At 35.4% G+C, this 25,123-nt stretch overlaps 1 protein-coding gene across 1 annotated transcript in view; it reads right to left on the reverse strand.

Annotated features, from left to right (window-relative positions):
- Positions 1-24,615, reverse strand: part of LOC138713187 (RNA-binding protein 12) — a 104,437-nt gene extending 79,822 nt beyond the window's left edge. The window contains exons 1-2 of the mRNA XM_069845070.1: positions 24,458-24,615; positions 18,086-18,213 (exon numbers count right to left, since the gene is read on the reverse strand). The gene's annotated coding sequence lies outside the window, so the exon portion shown is untranslated. The remainder of the gene's footprint in view (positions 1-18,085; positions 18,214-24,457) is intronic.
- Between the last annotated feature and the right edge of the window lie 508 nt (positions 24,616-25,123).

Raw genomic sequence — 25,123 nt, forward strand, 5'->3', positions numbered from 1 at the left:
GACCTCCTATTTCCTATCAACGACAGTCTCAAAATGCTAATCTAGCTGAACAAAATTATAGTAACTTCTCCCTGTCTAATAGATGTTTATGAAATTTTGTACAACAGTTACATGTAGGATATATTTTTTGTGGACAAACTCTGATGACGTTTGTGTAAGACAAACTACCCCTTAATAGAGGGTGGTTTTAAACAAAATTAATAATTTCTCTCCCATATAACAGATTTATTTGAAACTTTGTACAGGAGTTACAGGTAGCACTTATTTTTGTGTACTACAAATTCTGATAAAAACAGTGAGCGCAAAAAAAAAAAACACATACACACACAACGCATGTGTGCACAGGCTTTCAGTTTGTTACAACAGAAGAAACATCACACTATCTTCAGATATTTTCATGTTTTGAGTATTTATGTGCAAGGTTTTCAAGAGTGAATATGCTAGTCCCAAAAGGCAAAGAAACACGAAGGAGAGCACAGGACCTATGCTTTAAGCCTAATATATGTTCACAGGAAAAACGCATGCCAAACTAGAACAAAAATAAACTTAACCCAGGCATTTGCAGGTGAATCTCTTGCTGATGCTCTTCTCAGACAAGCTTCTGGCTGGAAAGAACATTTCACAAGATCGTGGACAGTAAAGAAATTATCAGAAGCATTTTACAATCTACCATTACCATTGCAGTCTGAATTCTTTCAAAGAACAAGATGACTCATCGAAAGCTGTGCACTTAAATTCCACTAGAACTAAGTTTCATTGTGATGAGAGCCAAACTGATTTAATTGCCTTGATAAAAAAAAGTATTTGCAAGAGAAAAGGTACATTCGATGTAGCTTTATATTTTCTGTATTTTTTGCTGTATATTGTGTATAAAAAATACGTAAGCACACGCATTCAATTCACGAAAAGCTGACTTCAGTGATTTACAGTTTACCTTCAATAGCTCACAAATTGTTTCAACTAGACTGGACAAAATTCTTCTACCATTCCTTAAAGACATTTCCATCTAAGGAATCTTAACGTCTTAGCTATTAGCACAGAAATTGCGTAAAAAAAAAAAGTGGACAGCTAACTCTGTGTTGATTATGTCGTCATTCTAAGCACATATAAGAAATATGGTCTTACTTCAATTATGTGGTATGTAAGGAAGGGTATTTTTGTTTTTATCGGACATTCATACGAAAGTTAGATGATTTTAATTTAAAATTTTTATAAATAAGCAACTACACTCAGTAACACATTATTTAAATTTTTATTTTGGTTGGAAGATGGATCGAGCAACTTTAGTTTGGAGTCAGAACAGATCGTTAATGGTCTGAACCCTGTTGTATGATGATGATGGTTTATTTTTGTCTTCAGTTTGTTTATTGGTCCAGTATGCTCAACTTGTATTGATTATAATATGACCAGGCTTCGAGATTTAGACCCGATGCAGTAAGTTTACTGTGCATGCACTAGAGGTTGTTGACTTGCTGCACGTAGATAGAGATGTGTTGAGGTAACAACGTTGCTATTTAGAGTAGAGTACGGTAGTATGGGGAAACACACATATGTATATTCTGAAAGTAAATATACATTACACAATGATAATGTCAAAAGAATATGAAAAGCATTTATTCTCCTGTCTTTTATAAGCATTTCTGTTTAATTATACACAGTGTTAATGGTGGAAATAAGCATGTAGCAATTTTAATTTTTTCATTTATCCTATTGGTCATCTTTAGGAAGTGCAGTTTCAGTACCGAAATGCGATGTACTACAAGATACATTCTCAGTGTCTCAAATGTAAATCTCTTTCGATTATCTGCCAAACACAGTTTGTACTGTGAAAAGCTGCACTCTACATCACATGACATGATAGGAGCAAAACGAGAAAAACCTAACATTATTGCAGTCTCTAAGAGATAGTTCTTTATTCTCGGGTGACTCTATGTCCACAATTTGCTGTTTATGTTACACAATGTTCCATATCAGTTATTTTTACATAATATTGATTTCCACTTCTATTTTACACGTTCAGTAACTGGTGTACTTGATGTCTCATTAATTCTCTGCATCATTTTCTAAATTAATTTGAGGGCTTCCAGCATCTCTTGCTCTGACTTTTGTAACCATGTAATAGTTTCAGACACAGTTTGTAGGAAAACCAAATTATTCGTCAGGATCTTCAAATCCAGAGCATTTTCCTTTGCGTATTTGTTGGCATCCATTCTACAGTACCCCAACCCACTGTACGCTTTACCACTATACTCAGTATGCCGTTATGCGGATTTCCCACTGAACCCCTTAAGCTGTAATATTCCAATTACGAGCCTGGACGAATCGCCAAACATTTTAGTTAAACCTCCTACTGTGCTGAAGGAAGAATGGAACGCAGTTTGCACAGCAACCTACCAAACTATAGTGGAAAGTCTTCTTGGAAGAGTGACTGTTCCCACAGTCTACTATATACAGTCGCGAAGCTCAATATGTAGTAAAAATGCAAACATGGGTAGTTGCCCACCACTAGAATCGCTACTATCGCCTCATCATCGCAGATCTCTCTCCTAGTAGACGACAAAATATGTTACACTTTCGTTGTGTTCTTTTGGAAAAATTAACACCTTCCTTCCATTATTGAAATATTAAATGCATAAAGTTAATTTATTATTTTAATGAAGTATATTAAATTCCACCATAAACTCGAAGATACCTGCAAGAAATAGGTTAATATTATTTTTGTTTGTACAAAACGAACTGAAATTTACTATAATCGCTTCACTCATTCAAGATTATAGTGATAATTAACTATGAAACCAATAAATATTAATTTTCATTTCCCTTTACAATAATAATGGAAATATGAATTAATGGAGTAACTTACGTATACCGGTACTTGTAGTGTAGGCTTACGTAGTTAACAAAATGGGATGAGGTTAAGCAATAATAATCACACCAGAATTGGAAATAAAACGTGATCAATAAATTTTATTGTAACAGACTTTTTCTACGTCTCTAGTAAAGTAACAAATAAAAATAACAACAAAATTAACAGCTATAATTAAAAACATATCCTTTGAAAAAAAAAGTAGGCCTAAGCAATAATAATCCCACCAGAATTGAAAATAAAACGTGATCAATAAATTCAATTAAAACAAACTTAATTTTTCTACGTCTCTAGTAAAATATTATTATTATATTTTAGCCATTAACATTTTCATTACAACCAATAACGAACATTTCACAAGCATCAATGTGAAATATGCAACGAGCTAGCACTCGATGGAAATACGACACAGTCCAAAGTCGACCGTGGACAGTCTATTGTTTTTAGTTGCTAACCGCTTGGAGCGCTTTATCACGAGATTTGCAAAAAATCACCTCAAGCTTCGCGACTGTATATAGTAGACTGTGCTGTTACTACAGAAAATGTGGTACCACTCTATATTATTGCCTTTCATATTACATCTTAAGGATGGATGAGCAGGTGTCTAGATTCGTTCAATCGAGCAGTGTAAGTGTAAAGGTTGTTGTAGACTACTACAAAACTGAAGCAAGAGCTTTTGGAGGAGTTACATTCCAGACATTTTATTGAGACCTACTTGTTTTGGAAATTCATACAGGCATTTGATCTACCTTATTGTAAAAATAATGGTAGAAGAATTCACCGATTCTATATCCATTTGATATAATGATGAAATGTTGTGGAAACTTTACTCATTAAATCATCACAGTGGCTCAGTGCACGCCAGGGGGACTGGGTTCAAATCCCAGTCAATCCACAATGAATTTTTACCAGCAGACTCATAGATGTCATTAGTGCCAGAAAACACAGATCATTTAGTTTGTCAGAGACTATCCAGAGTGCACCACAGGTGGTGGGTCTTCATTACACTCATAATGATTGATGGAAAATTGTTGGGATGTCACATGGTAACTGGAGTACTTGGGGAAAACCTGTGTTGCCTGAACTATAGGCCTGCCCAGCAAGTTATAAAATTCAGGGTAGAGTGAAATTTGAACCTGGGCCCCCTGGCTTATAAGCCCAGTGCTCTTAAGCACTGAGCTTCACGGTGGTCTGAACAGGGGCGGCCCGTCCTTATGTGCTACAGTGCTACAACACAATGATAATTTTTGCTCAAATAATGTATTTATAATACCATAGTATTTGATCTGTCATTTAACAATTTCCCGTGGTTATGTTCGTGATGCGTTATAGTGTTTTTAGTCTTCGCTCTTCGATCTTTGGTGCCTCAGGGGGTTCGTTGTGCTACTCAGAATCTACATGAGAATGTAGACAATTAATGCGCATGTCTGAAGCTGAAATCACTGCTCTGATTGGCTATTTTTACGCGGGGAAGTGCTGTAGTCAGCTTCAGCACAACACAGCTTGGAGATTGCAAAAGTAAAGCATAACGAAAGAATGCTTGTTTGTGGAAGAACTCGGAACTATGTATAATGTATTTGGTAATTCAAGTGTCCGACTGCTGCTGCCATCTTACCAGTTTTTTTAGGTTCCTCCTGAATCAGTCAGGAAGCGACGGATAATGGAATCCCAGAAAATTGAAGCCAAGGAAGTATGTGACCGTATAATTCAGGAAACTACTCATAGTTTCCAGTCTTTAAGTTACCTAGACGCAACAAAATTGTTAAACAGCGAATTTTTTGACAATTTTTCGCATAATTTTCCTGAATGCGAACTTGAAGTTTCTGTCAACAGCTATACTGTACTGAACAAAAGAATGTTAAAGACACAACTTTGAGTTCTATACGGAAGACTAGACTTCCGAAATATAGATGGAGCTATTAAATTGTTACAATACATGGTCTCCAACAATCCACAGGATCCATTCTGTGAAGTAACGAAGTTGTTAAATATTTTGCTTACAAAACCAATGACCACTGCTGAGCCAGAAAGATGTTTTTCTTGCTTGAAACGCATAAAAACGTTTGTAAGGAACACTATGTCCCAGGATCGCCTCACTGCTCTTGCAATACTGTCAATAGAAAAGAGTATAGGCCTAATGTCCAAGAGGGAGGAGTTTAACGTTTAACACCAGAATAATTGACAAGTTCTGCAGTAGGAAGGAGCGTCGTATGGACTCCATATTTCGTCATTAGGCAAGTCTAAAATTAAGATAAATACATATAAGTGTATACAGTAGGCCGATATAGAGATTGTAGCACACTCATTATTTTGACCACCAGCCGCTACTGGGTCTGAAGCTAAAATGTGATCACGATTCATTAAAATTTGCGTAATGATTACACACACTTGTAAGAGAAGTAATGATGTAATTGCTAGGATGAAGTTGAGAGTTAAATTTAAGAAAAAATGTAATCAATAAATATTTGGTTACAAGTTTTCCAAAACAAGTGTTAGTTGTACTTTCAACATTTGTATGAAATGTGGAGGTCGGAAGAATGGACACAGGTTAACCTTGGTTGGGCATTAAACCAACAAAGCCTATGTGAGGAGCATTGTTGCAAACAGTATTATGTTTGCCACTGGACAAAATCGAGTTTGATATCAATTCGCATAGTTTTGAGTGTGTTCTTTCATACTGTGAACTCTGTTAGTGTCAAATCATGTTCTAAACTGATGTAATTAGAATGATGAAAAACAGCAATTGTTGCAAACCATGTTTTGTCCACATTTTTTTTTACCATATTGGTAATCCTAAAATTTTTAAACTATAAAGTTTATTAATTTTAAACTCGTCATTTGATCAGTGTAGCAATGAGCACATTGTCGACAGAATCTCTAAATTTAGTATTATATGAAATTGTGTTTCACAATGAAGACGTAATTGTAGACGAAAACAAATGTGTCTGGTGGCCACAGTAACTCTGTTCTGTCTCATATTATTCACTAATCTAAATGAAATCACTGAAAGCTCATCACACTCACTAGGCTGTGGTCTTCTGCTTTCTTTAACAACTCAATATCAAATTTGTCAACAAAATTATCAGTTATATAGAATCGAGTATGTAAGATACTTTAACAAATTACTGTACATAGGTTGTAACTATCCTTCCTCAAAACCGACCAAGTATCCAACTGGACTAAAATACAGAATACGGTTACCTGATTTTTCGAAGTTTTTGTGTTGATAATGGTGATGGAGATGTCCGCTGCTTTATAGTTGTTTTGATGCAGAGTCTTATAGTGTAAAGGTGACGTAGTTGTAGTTGGTTGATTTTAAATTAGTTTAAGTCTGACATTCTGTTGTATATGATGTGGTTGTTGCTGATGGAAGTCTGAAGTTGTTTCACCGCTGGATTAGATGAGGGCTTACACATTATATTACGTCGTTAATCTTTACTATTTTAGACCTATTTTGTAAGTAAAACAAAAATATCTTTATAATTTATAAATCATATTTTAAACATGCCAATAAAAAAAATTATGGTTAGGCAATTTTTTTCATGCAACAACACCATTTGCCAGTTTCGTACAGATTCCCCATATTTGCTTGCTACTTTTTAACGATTTCCTATAGTGAATCCATTTTTGTATTGTTTGAATGATGCTAAGTTTTAACTGGAGAAAACATTCATGCTTTTCAGTTAGTATGTACCTATGTCAGGTTGTTTACATCATTATATTGACGTGTTATGTCGTGTCGTGACGTCATAACATGACGTACTGTGATGTTTTGATGCAATATCATAACTTGTAACCGTATTCTGTATCTGTTCCTTCAATTATAGTACGTTTCCTCGTAATTTCAAGATTGTGCTTGATGTTCAGCATCATTATTCAAATTTCGAAAATATTCTCACAGTACAGTACATCTTTTAAAAATTATATCAGATTATGCTACAGAAATAATTGCGTCAAACTAGTAATTTCATTTAAACAAGATAAAAGAATCAATGACTGAAGAAGCCGAATGTATAAATGTAACAAATTTTGTGACCAAAATCTCAAAAAATTAAATAAAATGAAACTACTCACTTGTCATAATGATTCTTCAAATGAATAGAAGAGATACCTGCAGTCTCACAAGTAAATAAATTTAACAAAACAGACCAAAGCTCTACAATAGAAGTATATATGCTGTAATTATACATCCAAGCCATGGTAACTATGCACCTAACAGCTTTGCATAATGTTGGTAGCAAGAGATGCGACCTTACCACAATGACCATTATACCAACAGCTGATGAGTCCTTTGAACCAATTCTGATGCCTGACTATTTAATGCTACATCTTTATGCAAAGAATTCTTAATCCGTGAGTTACCTCTCTCATAGGACGTCTTTTTTTCTGCGATATTTCATAGCAACACTAATACACAAATTATGCACGTGGTAGTAACACTATGTAACACAGCATGTAGCAAACAGACCACACCGCAGAAGCAGCTGATATAAAATGCTACACACTAACTAGTTCAGAAGGCTACAGCCTAGTGTTCAATTTTTTCTTGGAAAGGGTTGCCAACGCAAATAACAGCTGTCAAGTGCATAGTTATGACTTGGGTATATACAGGATGATTCATTAAGATTTTAAATTGAGTTACGCCCTCCAGAATGTTAAATATAAACGTAGATATTATGAAGGTATAAGCATTTAAATTATTTACAACAATGGTACCGAGTGTATTATAAGTTCATTAAAGAACATTCACGTTATTACTCACCTGAAAAATCTGTATTAAAGCCGGTTTTCAAAGACCCCCACCTTCTGCAGCAATACACGTAGCCACCCGAGTGTGAACTGTGCACGCCACATTCCCTAACTTCTGTTGTTCGCCACGAATCTCCTCGGATGCTAGGTGGATACGTTGCACCAATTCTTCTCACATTGTACACAATGTCTTTAAACCATCCCCACAAACAACAGTCTAATGGGGTCAAGTCAGGAGACCTAGCTGACTAAGGAAAAGAACTGCCACGACCTATCCAATGTCCTGGGAATCTCTCGTTTAAATAATTCACACTTCCCCTGAAAAGTGAAGGGTTGCGCCATCATGCTACATTAGTCCTCATGTATGCAATGGTATTTCCTCCAATTATGGAGGTAATTCCTCTTGTAAAAATTCCAAGTACAGTAGAACCCCGATTATCCGTCACTCTATTAACCGATCAGCGGATTATCCAACTGTCTTCCTCACGCTTCTTTTTTTTTTTTTTTTTTTGCTGCAGAAAAAATACTAAGTTCTGTAGATTACATTAGTACGGGTACTGTACGTATTTTTTTCTAGAGTGTGTTATTACAATCCTTTACCACTGGCATTACACAGTATGTGGAATGCTTCTTCCGTTGTTGGCAACATAAATAGTTACTTATGGTGTTTCTCAACTTGTAAAACAGTCACAATCTGTTTTCAGAGAATTGCCCCCAAGAACTTCCACACAACTGCAAACCTGTGCACCATTCAGTAATCTCCTGATTGAGTGGCGTACTATATTACTTTTTTATTGGTTATTTTACGACGCTTTTTCAACTGCTATGGTCATATAGGTCTGAATGAGATAGTGATAATGCCAGCAAAACGAGTCCAGGATCCAACACCGAAAGTTACCCATCATTTGCTCTTAATGGGTTGAGGGAAAACCCCAGAAAAACCTGAACCAGGTGACTTGTCTCAACCACAATTTGAACCTGGGCCGCTTGTTTCATGGTCAGGCACGCTAACCATTACTCCACAACAGTGGACACTGTATTACTTGTATGCAAAATGTCTCCCACGTATGTCAAAAGAAAACTTGTTTTGCTAATTATCGAAAAAATGTGCAAGTAATTGAGTGACTTTGGAAAAGATAAACTGTGGTGCATGTCGCACCAAAATACGAGATGGGCGTTACAACTATGCGCGATTTAATAGAAAAGGATAAAGTGCTGCATGTTACTGTACTTCATTGTGTTTGTTATTTATTATGAGCATGATATTGCAGTGTAGTGCCCAGTATGAAGACATCAATGGTTGCAACACAGCTGAAATTTAAATTACATACGAAACTGTATGATACACTTAAACTGATGAATATCATTCATGGTACGGATTACCCGATTTTTTCGATTAAACGTTCAGTTCACCCCCTTCATTACCACAGATAATAGAGGTTCTACTGTACCTTTGCCCTGTAAGACGACCTTCGAAAATGTATGGACGAATTAAATTGTTATTCAAACCACATCACACACTGCAACTGAAGCGATCCTGGAAATTACGTATCACTATCTCATGGAGATTTTCCTCAGACCAAACATGTGATTACGCGGGCAAACTGAGCTTCATCACTAAACAAAATGAACCGAAACAACTCCAAATCACCATTTATCCACGCACAAAATTGCATTTGTCCAGCATAGTCCTCAGGCTGAAGATGATGAACTCGCTGTAAATAATAGGTGTACATCCCCTCATCATTCAATGATCTCCACACTCTACTTTGATAAACAATTAGTCGTCTGGATATGCTCCTGGTACTCGTGCATGGGCTTCATTGCACCTTATGAAGAATATTTCGCGTTCTGCTTCAGTTTCGGCAACCGCAAGCTCATATGCCTTCCAACACAGGGGACTGAACCAGTATCCCTCAGTGACTGAAACGTGTGAATGAAAACACCATGTGATGGTGTTCTACAATCCGTAAATCTTCGATATTCGTCTATAGAATAATTAGCATTCCCGTCACAAAAACCATAAACATATATCATATCTGCATACTCAATATTGGAAAAATGAAACAGCATTTTTGTTAACACACATACACACACACTAAATGACAATGACCCACTCGGTGATCTTGCTGTGTGCCTGCCTATGTGTACACAATGTTGTGTGAGTTACCTCTAACCCTGACCCCTGATGTCACGAGAGACTGTGTCGCTATATCAGCTGTATTATAACACTCACAGCACAGGTGACGTCCAGAGAGAGACACGTTCACAAGAATGCATGTTATGGTAAAAAGAAACGTGATTTTATCCAAAAATATTCAAAATCGGTTATATGTATATAGGAACTTTTTTCATCAGAATGTCAGAAATCACATCCTAGAGTGTTGCACAAGCTTCGTGAATCACCCTATATAGTTTTTTTTTTTTTTTACTGACATAACAAAAATACACGTTTTTGGTCAATTTTGTAACAGTTCATTAAAATTGATAAAATACAACTGTTTTATATTTTCTTCAATTTTATTGTATTTTAATGACGGATACTTGACCTACAGCCTACAACACGATACATTATCCCAGTACAGCACTACAAAGACGATCATGGATGCCTAATTACAAAGCTTACACTGACTGGGAAGTAATGTTTTCCATAAATTACGTATCACAGACATGCAAGGTGAAACTAGCTGCGTAAGTTTTTTAAACATCACATTTAATTTTGCAATGTTGTCACTAACTTACATTTTGTCTTATTTCATTTATTAAACCCTTACTCTTGATGAAATCCAGGCACACACACAAAATCCTCAACTCTATCAGTAATAAGATGAATAGTTATGACGCATTATTTCTCCATAAATAATGGTGTGTCTTCTCTCCTTTCAGATCTTCCCTAGATACACACATATTCCAAGAACAGTGTAAACAAAGTAAGAAAAATCGCCAGTTTACTTGTGGTATTTCGAACGAATTTACCTTAATTATATTAGTTTAAAAAGATAACTCTGTGATTATATTGACTCACGTTATAAGAATAGCTAATTTCGGTAAACTTTTATTCATACACAAACTTCACAAGCCAATTTCCTTACTCTGTAGCAGAGAAATTAACTGCATTTATCATATCCTATGTGTGAAAATTATATAGTAGAATCCCAATTTAATATTGAAATTTCATTGTCCCAATAATTATTACATATTATTAATGTATTTTTATATTCGAGTTAATGTTATTCTCTTTTCTATGAAACCCACATTTTACATTAAAAGTTGTTTTTAAATATTTTTTTTTAAATCTCGACTAGCAAAAATAAAAATCCATTTTGATTCAATGCGTAAAATATAAATTTTTTGAAGAATCGATGTCTTGGCAACGCTGCCACCACATGATTCTCCCTTCCTCATGTCTATAATGAAGCTGCATTCCTATTCATCCGCTAATTCCCACCCTTTGCAAGAACCAATCACATTCAATGATGGATGTAGCAGTCATCCATGGGAATCATTTCTTGTCTTTGTTGTGCTCGCTGAAGTGTGTGGTGTCAGTGCTACTACAGTCAATTTTTCACCATTACTATACGTATCACTAGAAAACAATGTCAGTGGAAAGGAAAATGCTCTCTCTCTCACGGAAAAAGTTAATTTAATTTGCAAAATGGAAAAAAAAAATCCAAATGCAAAGATATCAGAGATGGCAAGGAGAAGAATTGATTGGCACCTAGCTTTCCCTCATGTTTTCCATTTTTTGTACAGTATTGTCCATAATTTACTTATTGTAGCTTTTTTGCAAATAAATTGCATTTTGCAAAAGTATTCAAACATTTTTAAACAAAAGTAGCAAACCCCTATTTAGCATCAATCCCCATTTACGGTTAATTATTCAGTGTCACCAGAAAAACGTTAAATAGAAGTTTTACTGTACTTCCAGCTCGTTTACGAAAAATAACAAATTTGTTCTTTACACTAGAACAAGAAGCTTTAATACAGAAATCGCAATTAATTCTATTAAAGGTGGTACTAGTATCCAAGGGCGGCTGGGTAGCTCAGTTGGTAGAGCAGCTGGCTACAGTCTGGAAGGTCCGGGGTTCGATCCCAGGTGGTGACAGGATTTTTTTCTCGTTGCCAAACTTTCAGAACAGCCCCGAGGTTCACTCAGTCTCCTATAAAATTGAGTACCAGGTCTTTCCTGAGGGTAAAAGGCGGTCAGAGCGTGGTGCCGACCACACCACCTCATTCTAGTGCCGAGGTCATGGAAAGCATGGGGCTCTACCTTCATGCCTCCCCAAGTGCCTTCATGGCATGTTACGGGGATACCTTTACCTTTTTTACTAGTATCTATAATGGCAATTAACGTAGCTATGTCAGTGCCCAGAACACATTAAATCTGGCTGGTTCACAAACAAGATTGTGAATGTGCACAACTACCAACTAAACCCCATTTCAGTTTGGTTGATAGGCTTTCCCCTCTACCATCAGTGAAGGGGAAGCCGTTACTGTCCATCTTACTAACGTTCTTGACTTTTAACACAGTGACAAAATTTTATTATTGAAAATGTTTACCGATAATCTATATTTCGAAAGCCTATACTAAGCGTTAATATTTCATTTTATAGCTATTTATAGGTTCGTTCCAACAAGCGGTTCATGGATCAGTTCATGTACGGTTCCTGTACCATCTTATGTGCATGCGCTAGTTGAGCATCTGCTATGGGATTGAAACTGGACTGGACGCTGTTGGAACACTTTCGCGGATCGTTATGTACTAAATCCAGAGATGCTATAACTGTGATCATCTTTGCTAAGAAAGGAATGCTTAATTATTATCGTTTCGCAGCTAATTCTAATTGTAGAAAATAGAATTTCGATCATTTTCTATTAAACGATGACAAAAAATATGGAAGGCAAGAATTCCGATAATTCAACATCATGTACTGGGGGACTCTCATCTAAAAATAGTTCTATTTTTAATTATTAATGTATGTACGTTATTTATTATATTTTTAATCAAAGCTGCATGTTGAAATTGTAATTAACTGTTTCAATACCCAAATAATTTCCATTCCCTTTCTTTTTGGCGAAAATTTAAATTAAATCTCTAGTTTTATTATTCGTCTGTACTGTCACTTTTCATCTTTAACCTCAATGATGTGAACAGTCGATCATGTCTTTCTTCAGTATCCAGGAGACGTTGGTGAGCTTATGCGCATGCGCGTCTTGCGTACTCTTCCGTACATGCCTCAATCCACGGACTATTTTTGATCATTCCGAACCCTGTCAAAAGCTTGTTGGGATGCCCGACTGCAGTACATGTTTCCAGTTCAGGACTGGTTCGGATTGTGTTGGAACACTTTTTCTGTACTGCGCATGCTCACGATGGTTACGGACAGTTCCTGACTGTTGTTGGAACGAACCTTATATCAACTGGCACATTAAAAAGCTACTGACAGCAGAAGATAAATGTTTTCTTCACCACTAGTTGCTATTCTATAGTATATACAACGGGACAATCCGCACTGTATCACTCCCACCTGACTTCATAATACAAACTAACATTTCTTAATTTAATTATTAGTTAGAAATATTGTAAGAACGACACTAAAATATACACAAACATGTAATTGTCAAACTTGTGTCACTGTATTTTATATTCACTTATGTACTTTATTTAATATTTTATTTTCTTGTGTGTACAACTTGGGAGGGGTGCAGGTATAAGAGGTAACAGCTACCGGTCTGTTACTGACGGACTCCGGGCAAGTAGAAGGGGAAAGAAATGCCTTCGCATCCTCTCAACTTGTATGAAATGTCGTTTACACTCTAGTTTACTCAAAACTTATGTAGATAAAATCTCTTCATTCTAACAAACTTTGTCCAAATATGTTCCATTCTCAAAATGTAATGATGTATTAACAAGTCAAAGGACTCCAAATGTAACAAGTCAGCCGTGTACTTTGTATGTTCAGTAAGAGTTGAAAATTTTATTCTATTTTCAAGGACCTTTCTGTAAGATCCTTACCTTTTATAAATGTCTCAATGTACTTGGAACAAGCCATTTCAAAAGTCTTGAATATGAATGCAATCTCAACTTCTTTGAACTATCCCTCCCCTGTTTTTACATTTTACTTGACTTCAAAATGCACGATGATCCCTTATTTAACAAGATTACACAATTACGAGGGAAGAAAGCTGTCTTGAGAGTCATTTGCTGGAAGTACCTATAAATAAAATGTCTTCAAAAGTGAAGTCCTTGAATCAATACTGCAAACAAGTTTCCCCATAAATATTGAATGGATAGTACGACATGAAATAAATAGACTTGACAATGTGGTGATGGTGGTGGTAAAGCTACAGCACTGCTGGCTCTGCTCTGGAAGTCTCTCGAATTTGCAGTCCACTCCAAACCACAGCGACGCACAAACGATCATTAATGTTTATTTGTTGGGCCCTTCTACTTTCTTTCCAGCTAAAGATTGAAGTAAATGTAAATAAATGCACGTGGCATGATGGTTCCTGATTGGCTATTGAACGCAGAACGCCTCCAAGCTCATGCTTGTCGCCTTCTTCCTCACATTAAAATAGTTCCTTCTAAAATAATATACATGGAATATGGGTAAATTAAACATACTTATAAGAACACTTTGTTACGATTTAAACAATATGTTTATATTAGTAGTTTCAGACATAGCATGATAAATCATTGTAACATGTATTATGGCAACGCACATGCGTAATAGGCATAAAGTTCCTCCCAAGGTGACCTGCAGCTTCACTGAGCACATCAGCACAGCTGTCAACACAGTGCGAGATTCAGTGTTACCAACCTCAAAGAAATTTCTGTAGAATTAAAGAAATTCTCCTCTCTTCAAAGAATAACATTTTAATCACGAATCTACAGAATAAGAAAATCCACTATTCCCAGTAGAGAAAATAATGAACTCTTCGATATCAACGTGCATATATGTAACTAAAGAAAATTCTTCGATATCCCTGTATTCCTGGGTTATTGAATCACAGTCTGTCAGCACAAAATTCGTCTCCCCTCTGCCTCTAGCGCGTGTGCGTTCCGAGAACAATCACGTGAGATTCATGCCTTGATCACGTGAAAGATGCCTTTGTGAATCCCCGACTTCGTCTTTCTCGCACCATCTGAGGTCGAGATCAATGTCTCAGTCGCAATAGTTTATTCGTGGCAGACAGTGATTTTTGTATTGTATTGTATTGTAGTAGCTTTTTAAACGCAGTCAGTACACGAAGTATGTGTTACAGTGTTGTGGTTATGTCGGATATGGAGGGGATAGAGCCGCTATCAAGTTACGATTAATGGTGTACGAGTTCACACACTGATGTAAGTAGAATCTAATTATTATATTAATAATATTTTAACTTTATTAAAATCATGTAGGTAAGTCTTGTTATTAACCCTCTGTGAGCATTTTACGGGCTAGTTTAATGAATGAGTTCAAATGTTGTCTGCAATATATCAGATGATGGCTGCCCTGTGTGCTCACTTGCTCAAAATAATGAGCCCTGGTGGCTGCTTTGGTAGCTAGCTTGCTGTTGCGGAGTAATACATTTCGGTTTTGTTTACGTTTACTTCAATCTTTAGTTGGAAATATGGTAGTAAGTTTGACGAAATCCTAAATATTTGATATTCTCCTCCGACACATACAACCTACGTCATAATTTCCTCATTCAGCATGCTTATCTGTTACAGTTTTTCAGTAAGTAGTCTTCTCTAATGCACCTATCTTCTTTATGCTTCCAGAATGGGATTTCAAGTAAAACAGGTAAAAAATAATACTAATACAGAAATTTCCAATCAGCCTGAACCTAACCACCACCTCTGTACAGAATAAATGGAATGAATTTTTGGGAAGCAAATGTTCATAGTGGTGTTCACACGAAGACCATTTTTCAGTGTTGTACAATTTATGAACATAGCTTCCATTCCGTTTTTAGAGCTGAGACGAGATGTTATGGCACCAACCTGCGCGAAATATTAAATTGCTGGCCAGCAGGGTAGAGGAGTGGGGGTTGTTTGGGTTACGGTACTCAAGCTCAGAGCGGCAGGCATATCCGTTTCATCTCTTTCTAAAAACATTCGTCTTACCTTAGGCCTATATTACACTATCAAATTTCTGTGTCACAGAATATGGTATCATTTTTGATCAAATATATATGATCAAATGTCTGATTTTGGGTATATTACACTATATCAAAGCTTTTATCACATCTTTCATCACACTTCTAACAATCAATCCACGACAGTTCTATGCATGTTGCAACTCGAAGTGCAGTAATGGTTATTGCATTAATACTGGAGGAGAAATAAAAGAAAAAACATATTTGGGTTAGAGATTGGGCAGGGAGAAGAGATACAAGAGGAATCCATCAAACTCTATTGAGAGAACTTCAGTGTGGCGATGTAAAATCCTATACTCAGTATTTAAGAATGGATGACGTAACATTTCATGTGACTCATAATGTGATGTTAAAAGTCAAGTGGTTTCACAGACCATATATGATATAATCTATGATTTATTGTCATTAAGCACAGCATCCCAACTGGCTGATGGCCCTTCCCATTTCTGTCACAGACCATATGTACTTAATGTTTGTCATTTTCTTTCTTCTTAGTCAAAGATTTTATCAAAGGTATGATGATGACCATAACTTTTATCACAGAACTATGTCATAACTAGATGTGATCAAAGATGCTGTATTACACTGTAAAAGATTTTATCATATATATTTTATCAAACTTCTGTGACACACAAATTTGATAGTGTAATATAGGCCTTAGTATCACCTCTTTCCTATGCAAGAGTCCGAAGGTACCTAATGGAATTACGCCAGCTATTCCATCTTTATATTCTTATTCTCCGTCCGAATCAGACAACTGATCTGTGCTGGAATCAGATGTCCCAAAGTTTATGGAAATGTTTTCCAAAATCCTGTCCATCACGTGCTCACTTTCAATGTAATTTTCTCTACTTTCTTCACATAATCATACACTGATATCCATTCTCGGAAGAAGCGATTACAGAGTCGGCCTTTGCTCATGCGTAGTGTAGAAATTATAGAGGAGTCTTCTTAGGACTTCATCTAAATTGTCTACAGTTGCAACAATTTTCTTTTTCGGCTGTGATTTTTCCGGACTGGAGAAAGAATCTGCTGTTCCTGCCTCAATATGTTTCCTTTCTTTCCTGATTCTTGCCAAGGTTCGCTTTGAAATACCAGTGGCAGCCAGTACTCTTGCACACACGCTTTTCAATGGAATTGGTATTCCATTTACAGCCTCTTTTGACATGAATTTCCATACATTGTATGCTATTTCATGTCCTTGACTATGAACTACTCTATGATTTCACACCTTAGACAATGCCATAATGAGGGCACTCAGGAGGACAATGTTTTCAGTATTAGCAATAGCGGTAGTAGCAGAACGATCTGAACACTCGGAATGCTAGTAACCAACTAACCCAACACACCTCCAGTTGAGTGTGAGGGCGAGTCCAAGCAAACGAACTAAAATGCGTCCCTCGTGCTGGTGCCATAACTTCTCGTCCGAGCTCTATTTATATGTAGGCCTACTTGGTTTTCCACTTTTCATTCCGTGTCTTTGTTACAAGTAGTTCTGTTAAATGATCACTCTTTAAAAAATTCGGTTTGGATCTCAGCTAATTGAAAACTTCTATAAAATGTTTCTTTCAAATTTAAACGTTTTAGTGTGTAGTAACTGTCACAAAAATACATAAAATTATATCTTGACGGTAATTCAAAACATTCGCATTAGCGATCAAGAAACTAAAAATCAAAACATCTTTACATAGAAGCACTTAGGACTAAATCAGAAATTTCTAATTACTGCTGGTAAAATTGCACAGTCTCATGTATCCATCACCTTTCACAACCAAGAAGTATGCTTTTTAATGCATCCATAACAAAATTTAGACTTAGAAATATAAGAAATCAATTTATATTTTCCAAATCTAAAAAAACTCTGAGAATTCTTATCTTTCACACAATAATCATTCATTTCATCATTCAATATGTTACTGCCATCAGTCGTTCAGCTCAAATTTCATATACTCATTCCTCTCACTTTTTGTCTTGAGAACAGCACATTAAATTCTAAATGAGTGAAGCCTTCCTTCTATCCCACTCAATCCTACACTGTGAAATCCGCAGTTTAGCACGTTTCTGCAGTTAACGTTGATTCTGCTGCAATACCATTGGTTGTGACTGTCCCAATGAGTCAGGATGTTGTAAGGAAATTTGCAGTTCGAAGAGGAATCAATGATGGAAGTGTTGGATATAAGTGTTGGGAACAGTTTAAACATGGCATTAACTTTCTCATTATATTTCTTTCCTGACAAACCTGTATCATTTTTATATTCAATAATATAGAATGTGTGCTAAACATGTGAGGACAGTGGAATGGGAAAATGAATTTTTCTTAGGGTTTACCTTACAGATTTTGCGATTCAAAATATATCTTCTTTCTTCCTGAGACTACCTAGAACTGCTAGCTGAGAATCCTTAGTTGTGATGCTATAAGACACGTGCCGGACCTACACCTCAGCCCTACAATACATCTGAAAACAAGAATATCCATTTTGCAATTCATTTTGATTAATTTTCAGAAAAGTCTATGATATATAATACGAAATATTTATTTTCAGTCAATGACTTTACTTTCTATATATGTGAGGTGCGAGTCCTTACATTACATGATTTTATCAATATTGTATGAACGTTTTCGTCGGTTTCAAACCAACATCATCAGATACAAAATTTTATACAGCAATATCACAGTCTAGTATATACAGTCGCGAAGCTCAATACGTAGTAAATATGCAAACATTAGATAGTTGCTCACCACTAGGATCGCTAATATCGCCTCATTACAGGCAATGCAAAATAGTACTGGCACAGTCTATTGTTTCTAGCACCCTCAAAACTCAAGCTTCGTGACTGTATATAGTAGACTGTGGCAATATCATCTATACTAATAATAAATCTGTAGCCGAAATTTTTCTGGTAATTTTCGATTTTCCAAAAATAATTGGTCCTAACATATATAATAAACCACCCTGAAACCGAAAATCGCTTTTTTGACATTTTTGTTTGTATGTCTGTCTGTCTGTTACCTTTTCACGCGATAATGGCTGAACGGATTTCGATGAAAATTGGAATATAAATTAAGTTCGTTGTAACTTAGATTATAGGCTATATGGCATTCAAAATACATTATTTAAAAGGGGGGTTATAAGGGGGCCTGAATTAAATAAATCGAAATATCTCGCTTATTATTGATTTTTATGAAAAATGTTACATAACAAAAATTTCTTTAAGAATCATTTCCGATAAGTTTTAGTCTTTGAAAAATTTTGATAGGACTGATATTTAATGAGATAAATGAGTTTTAAAATTAAAATAACTGCCATCTAAGGCCGTGTAATGAAATAAACAAATGACTTCGTCTATAAGGGGCCTTGGTCAACAACAATCGAACGCTATGAATCATAGCCTACAGAAAATGTTTCTGTGTTCGTATGAAGCAATATCGGAAGCTAAATTAACTGATTTGTATAATTAATTATTATTTCACCATTGGAAAGTGTAGTTTCTCTAGATGGACATAATGCTATAACGTTATTACAGTAACTTCTGAGTGAATTGAGGACAGGTAAGATTAAAATAGCTTCTTATGCACAGAAAACTTGATAGGCTATTCTGTGTATTAGTTTCCTGTATTTCTTAAAATAATGTTTATCTCAGAGAATTAACGACCAACGAGAGTGTATTGATTTAGTATGCAGTAATAATACGTTAGCTTAGCATTTCATTATTTTATAATCCAAATTTTAACTATGCTCAATTGAATCGAGCTAAAATACATAAAATACATATGCATTAAATGCAATGCAAAAAATTTGGGTAATGAGCCAAGCAGATTATGTTGACCTGCTGTAAAATAAAATTTGTTCCTCCTGAGATTCAAGAGCCCCCATAACAAATTGAAAACTTACTTATTGGGGTACATCCGTTATCAACACACTTTTTATATAATATAATATAATATAATTTAAGTTATTTGAAGGGTTCAAAACCATAGTAGGCCAAGCGCCATTTACTGAATACGTAGAAAACAAGAGTTAAAATTAAGTTATTACCATAATTCAATGGTCACATATAACAAGTAAAATAAAGTATACACATTAAATGTAAATGATGTCAATGTTCATTGAACTATGGATGCATGTAATAAAAATTAAGAAACATGTTAAAGGAACTGTCATTGCACCAAATGAGTGGTCTGTGGACCAAAATGATTCCATTTTAATTATTTAAATATAATTACATTAAGTAACATATTAAACGATTTATCCTTCTATCAAACACGAATGTTCCCTGGATCAAATGTCCTATTTTAATTATGTAATTACTTTATATTTATTTCTAACGGGTGCAGCGGAGCGCACGGGTACAGCTAGTCTCTAATAAGTACATATGTCTCTACAACCAAAATACAATATATATTAATGAGCATACAACATGATAAAAACAACATAAGGTCAATGTAGAGTATCCACCGCCCACTGAACGAATATTGGTTAAACGAGCGTTGAGCGACTTCCGCAGATTTTGGAATAGACACCGACGCGGTTAGGTTAGTTTAGGCTTTTATTATCCCATCAAGATGAAGGTGAAAGCGATTGAGTGTGATTTTTTGTTTTCTATGTTGGCAGTTCAAGTGCGTCGGTGTCTATTCCAAAATCGGCAGAAGTCGCTCAACGTTTGTTTCACCCGAATATTTCACACTTTTATCACTGCCAATGTTGCGCTATAAACAAATTTTCGCAAATCTAATGTAAAAGACCGCCTACACAAGCAACAAGTTATACTAAATGTTTAGGATTAGTGTAAAACTGGCCTATGTCTCCTAAGTGGGAGGGACATAAGTAACATTCACCCAACATAATTTAGGACATCAATAGGCCTATATCTCTTTTCTTGTGTGACTACACACAAGAAAAGAGATATATTGATGTCCTAAATTATGTTGTTTTTATCATGTTGTATGCTCATTAACATATATTGTATTTTGGTTGTAGAGAAGTATGTACTTATTAGAGATGATATTGCTGTATAAAATGTTGTATCTGATGATGTTGGTATGAAACCGACGAAAACGTTCATACAATATTAAAATCATGTAATGTAAGGACTCGCACCTCACATATATAGAAAGTAAATAAATATTTCGTATTAAGAATATCCATGTTATACACATCAGTTCAGTGACCAATATTAAAAAACATGGGAGAATCTTTGTCAGATGAGGTGCGGCAATTTTTCAGCTCTAAGGAACAGCAATGAACATGCGCAGGTTTCTAAATGTTATTAGGTTCGTTCCAACAACACTCAGGAACCATCCGTAACTATTGTGAGCATACGCAGTACAGAAAAAGCGTTCCAACACAATCCGAACCAGTCCTGAACCGGAAACATGTACTGCAGTCGGGCGTTCCAACAAATTTTTGACACAGGTTCGGAACAGTCAGAAGTAGTAAGTGGACTGAGGCACATACGGAAGAGTAGGTGAGATGCGCATGCGCATTAGCTCACCAACGTCTCCTGGATACTGAAGAAAGACATGATCGACTGTTCACATCAGTGAGGTTAAGATGAAAAGTGACAGTGCAGACGAATAATAAAACTAGAGATTTAATTTAAATTTTCGCCAAAAAGAAAGGGAATGGAAATTATCTGGATATTGAAATAGTTAATTACAATTTCAACATGCAGCTTTGATTAAAAGTATAAGTAACGCACATAAATTAATAACTAAAAAAAAAGGTAATTTCATAGAAGGCGGGCACTTGGTTGAATATAGTAAGTATTACCAACTTCTTTATTTCAGAGTTAAATGTTAGTGATCTTTTAGTGACTTTTACATGTTAGTTCTAGGTTTTTGTACTAGGTGTCGCCGTGATTTTCTTTTAATTTTATTGGTTATAGTTGTCATTTGTTTTAGAATTTTCGTTAATTTTGAATGGATAATGACGTTATCAGTTGTTCTTGGTTGTTTGACGTGAGTGGTGTTATGTTGTGTCTGATGGCTAAAGCTATTGAAAGTTTCTCATTTTCTGATTTGTTTTATTTTCTTTCGATTTCATTGGTTATAGTTATCATTTATTCTAGAATTTTCATTAATCTTTCATGAATAATGACGTTGTCCTGTTGTTCTCGGTTGTTTGATGTGAGTGGTGTTACATTGTAGATTTGTCTGCATTTGTCGAATGCGCATCATCATGCTTACGAAAAGCCACTTTTCAGTGCCAATAATTTATTTTATGTGCACAAGGTTGGAATTTTGAAGTAAGAGGGAAAGGAAGGAAACCGTGTTATGAAATTTATCTATTAAATTTTGTGTCGATTTTGGTTTAGTTCTTTCGCTGGTGAAGAAGGATTGTGTTGAATGTTGAGAAGAAAACTGTTTTTCTGTGGTTTAAAGGAATTATTTACTGAATTTTCTGTAGAAGTTAAGTTGTAATAAGTGTTCGAAGAGAATTTCATTTAGTGTAAACACGTGGTATATTTATGCAAAGTTGACTGTACGACAAAGTGTTGGTTTAGTTCTTTGTTGCCTGCATGGTTTAAGTATAGATTGCCTTAAAGCCTGTGTCATTTATACTGGAAGTGAAGAGGCTGTCGTTGAAGACGTCGATGAGAATTGAATTTTATTTGACAAGATGATAAATTATTATGTTTTGTTTTGTGTTTTAGTGATTTGTGGGGGTAAAGTGCGGACGAAAACTGCCAGAAAAGTACTACCAACTATGAAGTTCGAATCCCACCAAACACCATAAAAATCAAAGATGAAAAATTAAACATATTTTCATTTTTTGAAGGGCTTGTTCTTCTTTAAAAATATGAATATATGTTTGATTTTCCATCTTTGACTTTGTGATGTCTGGTGACATTTGAACTTCATAGTTGGCAGAACGTTTTGGTAGTTTTCGTCAGCCATGTTGGATTTTGCCCGTCTTCTAGGAAATTACCAAAAAAAAAAAAAAAATAACTATTTTTAGATGAGAATCCCCCAGTACACGACACTGAATTATCGGAATTCTTGCCTTCCATTTTTTTGTCATCTTTTTATAGAAAATGATCGAAGTTCTATTTTCTGCAATTAGAATTAGCTGCGAAACGATAATTAAGCACCTCGTTCTTAGCAAAGATGATCACAGTTGCAGCATCTCTGGATTTAGTACATAACAATCCACGAAAGCGTTCCAACAGCATCCACTCCAGTTTCAATCCCATAGCAGATGCTCAACTAGCACATACACATAAGATGGTACAGGAACCGTACATGAACTGATCCATGAACCGCTTGTTGGAACAAACCTATTGGCAAGTGGTGGTACAAGAGAAATGTTGCAATGCAGCCAACTGTTGTGGAAGAACAAGCATGGTAACAAGTAACATGTGGTTAGGAGATGGAAAGTATATGTATGTGCAACGGAGGCTCAGGAATTGAAATAATATTTTATGATAATGCTTTCAGCTCATGTTCCTCTGTTCCTCAACCTAGAAAAATAAACTAGGTAGAATCTTTCTAGGGCAGCCGCTATAATTTAAAGTCCTGAGAAATACAGAACATTACAGCGATAAGTACCAGTTTATTCATCAGCCGCTAAGCGGCGGCAGTGGTGGTAAGATGTTTGCAGTGACCTGTAAAAAGTTCTTGGAAGTGATATTGTATTTTTGGGTTAAGAAAATGTCGAAACGTCAGAAAGAAAAGCCAAAATGTTTCACGGCACAATTCATCACAAACATCAAAGACCATTCTATATTATATTGAAGTAGTATTACAAGGGAAAGTGCTTTAATCTTAATTTTAAGTGAAGGAAGAAAGCTAATTCCTCCTGTCAAAGGAGAAGGTGCCAAGTAAGGCACTAGATACAAATTTGAGTTTCACAAAATACGTAAAATGACAATTTCGGGTTTCGAACGTTTAGGTAAATAAGCAAAATACGATAAAATTCAGGATATTCAACTAGCGTTGGTCTAAATGAGATGGGACATGTGAAAAAAATCTGAACTTGAAATTCATTACCATTAACCACGTTTCGGCACATCTCTGTAAAACTTCTGGAATCTTTTATTCAAATTTTATATTACATTATTCATACCATGTACGTTCGGCTACCCAATCATTCACACAATAGGAGTGGTAAGCACAGTAAGCCTCAGGCTGCAGTGCAAGCCTTCGGGTCCCTCCTCTGTACACGAGAAAAAAATTGTCAATAGAATACTACAGCCGCCAAGGTCACCTTCCATTCTCTGTAAATTGACATATACCGTATAATACGTTCTTTAAATTACGTAAAATCTTGAATAAAGCACATTAGGTCTACCTATAGTATAAAAATATCGTCATCCTACTGTTACGCAATTTCCTTTCTAAGTAAAACCTAAATTCAATCTACAGAATTAGCAATAATTATCCCGATAATTTGGCCAAAGTTTGCTACCAAGCCTCTCTCCTCCATTGTGTACCGCGAAAAGCACAGTGGCGCCTGTAACTAATGTGAACAGAGGAAAATAGGCTATATCTAAACATTGGGTTTTCACATATACTTAAATTACATATACCATAATCACATTACCATACATCGTGTAGGCCTATTTAAAATATTGGGACGGACACACTACCTCCAATGACCAATGCCCATAGTCCACATACGAAATGCTCGATGAAATCAGACGCTAAACAAAACGATATTTTTTTACATTAAAATTTCACTTGATAACACCAATACTTACATATAATTAGTATAAATCAATACTGTTTCTGAAGACTCCCATTTATTTCAAGAATATGTTTTACTAACCCTTCCAATTTACTAATTTGCGTATGAAACAGCACAAACAATATTATACTACAAGATGGCGAACCGGAAATGTATTGCATATGACCTCGGCTTCTGAAAATGATATCACTACATAGTAGTTCAAGTTGCATTTCATTTTTCGTAATAGAGGATTGTGTGAAATTATATACACACAATAATTTGAAGTAACTATTTAAAATTATATATCATATGCTTTCTCCTAACGAAATTTTAATATACAACTTTTTACTCGTTGCTTCCTGCGTTCAAGTGCTTGCATTGTACATAATATTCATTTCCTGTTTCAATATGTGCTATGAAATTCTCGTAGTTCAACATGAAAATATTTTTCCGCGCCCCTTCCCTTTTTTTTTTTTCGTAATATTTATTTGTACATGTAAAAATAATAATATTGTCTCAACAAAAATAAATAAACAAATACATTTCAATAGACAACTAAAAAATTATTGTAATATTACGCTATGCGTAGAATAATAGCTATCACAGGTATTACAATGGAATTCTTGCAACCGGGATGAGCTTGGTATACTGTATTATATTTTTCCATCACTGAAGGCCTATGTGATCAGGGCTATAT

Source organism: Periplaneta americana, chromosome 14 (assembly GCF_040183065.1).
Source record: "Periplaneta americana isolate PAMFEO1 chromosome 14, P.americana_PAMFEO1_priV1, whole genome shotgun sequence".
Lineage (NCBI taxonomy): Eukaryota > Metazoa > Arthropoda > Insecta > Blattodea > Blattidae > Periplaneta > Periplaneta americana.